Genomic DNA, 6,343 nt, shown 5'->3' with positions numbered 1-6,343 from the left:
ATAACCAAGTAAAATAACACAAAACAATTCAAAGCAAGCTCTCACAATCACCAGAATTCCAGCAAAGCCTAAAACTGGCCAACTTCGTCATCCTAGCTCTAAAGCAGTGATGGCCAAACTTGGCCCTCCAACTGTTTTGGGACTACAACTCCCATCATCCCTAGCTAGCAGGACCAGTGGTCAGGGATGGTGGGAATTGTAGTCCCAAAACAGCTGGAGGGCCAAGTTTGGCCATCACTGCTCTAAAGGCTGTGTATGAGTTTCTAACAAGCCCTCAAGATATGGCTATTTTAAAAAGCTCCTCGTCTTTTTGTTCTTTGGTTTTATCTATATTTATGTAGCTTGCTAAATAGGTTTGATCAAGCAATGCAAACACTGGGTGATATGACTTGCTTGTATTCTTACTGCACCCAAGTATCTACACATCTTCTCTCTTGGTGAGAATATCACTAAGTGGGATGGAAAGAGAAATGCCTTTTTTGTTTGTTTGGGTGTCTGCATGCAGAACGGTCCCCCTCCAAACTTGGGGGTTCTTATTTGGTGCACCCAAGACAGGCAAGCCGTAGAAAGCACACACCAAACGTTGGATTCTGTGCATGTTGGAATGACAGAATCTTGCTTTGGAAGTGCAGCCTACAGTATATAGGAAAGCCCATTGGTATGATGGTTGCATATTACCGTATTTTTCGCTCTATAACACGCACCCGACCATAACACGCACGTAGTTTATAGAGGAGGAAAATCTGTAGGCATGCCACCCGTAGGCATTTCCTCCATAACACGCACAGACATTTCCCCTTACTTTCTAGGAGGAAAAAAGTGAGTGTTATGGTGCAAAAAATACGGTACTTTCAGTATCTTTTCCCTCCCCACTTTATTGTATGATGTTTTGATCTACACTTTGGATGGAAGTGGATAGTTGAAAATGTTTAGTTATTTTATTGCTGGGTTTTAAGGATCTGTATTATAGATGTGTTGAGAGACATTTGCCTAAAAAGTGGCTGAAAAGTCAAATAAAAGTCACAAAGGCACCTCTGCCAGCCACATCTTATTTTTAATGGGATAATCTTATCATAACTGAAAGGAATCATAGTTAGATATTTTGGAAAATGCAAGCAGAGCTAAGACTGGCTGGGTTGGCATCCATTCTTTGGATGATTAATGAGCAAATGATACTCACTTGTATTTGATATGGGAATTGGTTCAGGAGATCAATTGGAAAATTACAACTTTCTGTTTATTGCTAGTTTGGGCTGGCTGCAACCCAGGGGCTTTCCACAATGACACACTCATTGCTCAGTGAAACCAAATCACACACACTGTCTCTGGGCATGTACAGAATTCCAGATGAACTGAGCTACTCTGTAGCAACTCTCATTTTAAATACTCTTTCAGATGGAAGGGTTTGCAAGTGCATCGGGATTCTGCGGATCTGTGAGCTGATCACTGTTAATCCAAATAGGTAGGCAGGATCAGCATGGCTGACACAGCAGCTGTGGTGAACAGTCAACCAAAACAGTGCCACCCCCACAGGTCGGAACTAAACAGTACAAATTGAGAGCATTCGCAGATGACTTAGTATTGACGTTACAGGAGCCAGAATCTAGTACTAAAAGGGTTTTAGAACTGATTCAAGAATTTGGTCAAGTGGCAGGATTTAAATTGAACAAGTCAAAAACTAAGGTTTTAGAGAAAAATTTAACACCAATTGAAAGAGAGAGGTTTCAGAATGAGACAGGTTTAACAGTGGTTAAGAAAGTCAAATACCTGGGGATTAACATGACAGCAAAAAATGGGAACTTATTTAAAGATAACTATGAAAAATGTTGGTCTGAAGTGAAAAAAGATTTAGAAATTTGGTCAAATTTGAAGCTTTCACTGCTGGGCCGTATTGCTGCGATAAAAATGAATGTATTGCCTAGAATGTTGTTTTTGTTTCAAACTTTGCAAATTGTGGACAAAATGGATTGTTTCAAGAGGTGGCAGAAAGATATTTCTAAATTTGTCTGGCAGGGCAAGAAGCCCAGAATAAAATTTAAAATACTAACGGATGCAAAGGAAAGAGGTGGATTTGCCCTGCCAGACCTCAAACTTTACTATGAATCAGCAGCTTTTTGCTGGTTGAAAGAATGGCTACTTCTTGAAAACACTGACATTTTGGATTTAGAAGGTTTTAACAATGTATTTGGATGGCATGCATACCTATGGTATGATAAGGTCAAAGCACATATAGCATTTAAAAACCACATTGTCAGGAAAGCGCTGTTTAATGTTTGGATAAGATATAAGGATTTATTAGAAAACAAAACCCCAAGGTGGCTGTCACCAATGGAAGCGAAAGCCTTGAAAAAGGTCAATATGGAGGTCAAATGGCCGAAATATTGGGAAATTTTGGAACAAGATGGAGATAGACTGAAATTGCAGAGTTTTGAAAAATTAAAAAAACAAAGTGCGAGACTGGCTTCATTATTATCAGATAATGGAGGCATTTAAATTGGACAAGAAAATTGGCTTCCAGGTGGAAAGATCAAAATTAGAAACTGAACTGTTAGAACCCAAAACTAAGAATTTGTCAAGAATGTATAACTTGCTGCTGAAATGGAACACTCAGGATGAAACGGTAAAATCGGCTATGATTAAATGGGCACAAGACGTTGGACATAACATTATGTTTGCTGACTGGGAACAGTTGTGGACCACAGGTATGAAATTTACGGCATGTAATGCCTTAAGAGAGAATATTATGAAAATGATATACAGGTGGTACATAACCCCAGTCAAGCTTGCAAAAATCTATCATTTGCCTGATAATAAATGTTGGAAATGTAAAGAAACTGAAGGTACATTTTTTCACCTTTGGTGGACGTGCCCAAAGATTAAGGCTTTCTGGGAAATGATTTATAATGAATTAAAAAAGGTATTTGAATATACCTTCCCCAAGAAACCAGAGGCCTTTCTCCTGGGCATTGTCGGCCAAATGGTGTTAAAAAAGGATAGAACTTTCTTTATGTATGCAACAACAGCAGCAAGAATACTCATCGCAAAGTACTGGAAGACACAAGAACTTCCCACGCTGGAGGAATGGCAGATGAAACTGATGGACTATATGGAACTGGCGGAAATGACTGGCAGAATCCGTGACCAGGGAGAAGAGTCGGTGGAGGAAGATTGGAAGAAATTCAAAGATTATCTACAGAAACACTGCAAAATTAAAGAATGTTAGAGTGATGTTGAATTGAAAATAAGTGGTTTCCAACTGTACAGGATAAAGTTATAGATAGACTAAGATTAAAGATTAGGATTAAAGAAATTTAATGAAATGGAAATTTGGTACTTAAGAGGTAAAATTTTAATGCTATATTACATTAAGATTAAAGATTGGGATTAAAAAAGTGGAAAAGAAATTGCTGGACAAACAATTTGGACTGGAATACAAAAGAGGGAGGTATGAGGAAGTCCAGAAAATAAGTAAATTTAAAAACGGAAATGAAAAGGTGATATTGTTTTTAATTGTTCTGTTTCTTTTTTTTCCTGCTCTTTGTGTTTTTCTTCTTTTTTTGGATTATGTATTGTGTATTTGTGTTTTTCTGTCTAACCTTTTATTGAAACCTTAATAAAAATCATTTATTAAAAAAAAACAAAACAGTGCCACCCCCATACGGTTAATTTTCACCTTTCCCCCTTTACTTTCCTGTTTTGGTAGCATAGCTACAGTGGAAGCTGCCATCTGAAAGCACCCTGATTTGCTTATCAGTTTTCCTTGGCATGCGGGAGGATCAACCAGGGACAATGTGGGTGCTTGCAAAAGGCCTACAACAGACTCTCCCCGAAACCTTCCTTATGAAAGCCTTGCAGATTCTGTTCAGCTGAACTGAACTGAATTTCTGAAATGATGGAGAGAGCTTAACCACGAGCCCAGGTCCAGATGTCACACTAAGCCAAAACTTGCTTTAGCTCAGCGTGGTTTGGGAGTAAAAACAAACAACCAAGGAGAAGGAAAGCAGCAACAGTGGTTGCTGCCACTGTCCACTTACTTCCAGTAAGGCATAGTTTGGCTTAGTATGTCATGTGAACCAGGCCTCTCTCTCTTTCATCTTTGTCTTATTTGCTCAAATGTGCAAATATTTGCTTAGAACTCTCATACATATCAGTGGAATTTGCTTCCAAATAACTGATATGGATCACTGCCTGAGGTACCCAGACGTACCCTGTGGTGCCCTCTTGTTACTTCCTCAGTCTTGCTGGAAGGTTGTGATCAGCTTGTAGCAGGTGATAAAATGTGTCATGAACTTTCTGTGTTGGATCAGACCAGGACTGATTTGAGATAGTGTGAATGTGCTGTAAAACAATGGGTGGGGAGAAGGTGGATTGAGATCTGCTGTTGGACCTCCAGGAGTTTCTGATTCCCAGGAAGTCCTGAGTTCAAATCTATTTTTGACACAGCCACAAACACATTTAAGAAGCATTAGATAAGACCAGTGCCTGATTTATGTATAAGCTAAACAAGCTATAGCTTAGGGCCCCACTCTCTTGGGGACCCCCCAAAAATATACTTCTTCTTAATTGTATTTCAGTTCAACAATTACCGTATTTTTTGCTCTATAAGACTCACTTTTTCCCTCCCAAAAAGTAAGGGGAAATGTGTGTGCGTCTTATGGAGTGAATGCAGGCTGCACAGCTATCCCAGAAGCCAGAACAGCAAGAGGGATTGCTGTTTTCACTGCGCAGCGATCCCTCTTGCTGTTCTGGCTTCTGAGATTCAGAATTATTATTATTTTTGTTTTCCTCCTCCAAAAGCTAGGTGCGTCTTGTGGTCTGGTGCGTCTTATAGAGCAAAAAATACGGTACTTTGATAAAATACATATTCTGTTATGTACAAATGGCTTTGGATACCTATTAGGTCCATAAATTACCATATAGCATATATTCAACACAAAAAACAGTGACAACTTGTTGTTGACAAAGGACAACTGGACACATAAAGGGCCCCATCACCTTCAGGAGCTTAGGGCCTCATCAAACCTAAATCCAGCCCTGGGTAAGACATCATTCTCCCTGACACTCATCTGTAACTTGGGGATAATGATTCTAGACTACCTTACAGGGCTGTTGTAAGGATTACTGTGATAATGTATGGGGAAGCCTGAAGCATGCAGTATAAATGTTAGTGGTATTAGTGTTGCATTGAGGTTGTTGTTTTTAAAATCATTTTTATTGGGGGGGGGGGTTTAAAAAACAATATCTGTAATCATTACATTACATTCAAATTTCATTTTCCCCCTTCCCCACTGACTTCCCTCAACTTCTATCCCTGGTTTATTACATGTCATATTACATTCTGTTGTTTATATATACTTCTATATTGTCCTACTATTAGCTTTCTTATTTTTTATAAGCAAAATTTCAAATGTTTATTTAAGTCCTACCAATGACTCTATCTTTTGTTGTTGTTTCTGCAAATACAATGTAAAAGGTTCCCATTCTTTTTCAAAATCACTATTGTCTTTTTCACACAGTTTATCTGTTAACTTTGCCAACTCTGCATAGTTCATCAACTTCTCTTGCCATTGTTCCTTTGATGGTATAGCTCCAGTCTTCCAGTTCTGTGCTATCAGAATTCTTGCCGCTGTCATCGCATACATAAATAATGTCTGTTTTTCTTTTGGCAGTTGACCTAAAATTCCTATCAAAAAAGCTTCTGGTTTTTTAATAAATGTCATTTTAAATATTTTTTTCAATTCATTATATATCATTTCCCAAAAGATTTGAATATTTTTACACTCCCACCACATATGGTAAAAGGTACCTTCCCCTTCTTTACATCTCCAACAATTCCTTTGTTCTGTTTTATACATTCTTGCCAATTTTGTTGGTGTAACATACCACCTGTACATCATCTTCATATAATTCTCTTTTAACAATATACAATCCGTAAACTTCAAGTCCGCTTTTCAAAGTTTTGTCCAAACATCAAATTGTATATTATGCCCAATATCCTGTGCCCATTTAATCATTACTGATTTAACTTCCTCATCTTTAATTTCTCTTTAATTTAATTTCAGAAGTATGCCATATGCCTTTTTTAACAGTTTAGAGTTATCATCTATAACATCCCTTTTAAATCTGGAAACTGTATAGGCAAATCATTTTTTATTGGCCTCTTTAAAAATTTCATTCAGTTGTCTATGGTGCAACCAACTCTGTAAATATTCCTTTATTTTGACATGCTCTTTCAATTTTAATTTTCCTTCCTGTTCAATTAATAGTTCTCTATAGGTTGGCCCTCTTCCTTTCTTTGAGGAATATCCACCACAGAGTTTTAGGTTCCAGTAACTCTTTATAT

The sequence above is a fragment of the Podarcis pityusensis genome (assembly GCF_964106645.2).
Source record: "Podarcis pityusensis genome assembly, chromosome: 6".
Lineage (NCBI taxonomy): Eukaryota > Metazoa > Chordata > Lepidosauria > Squamata > Lacertidae > Podarcis > Podarcis pityusensis.
Note: the sequence above shows the minus strand (reverse complement) of the source record.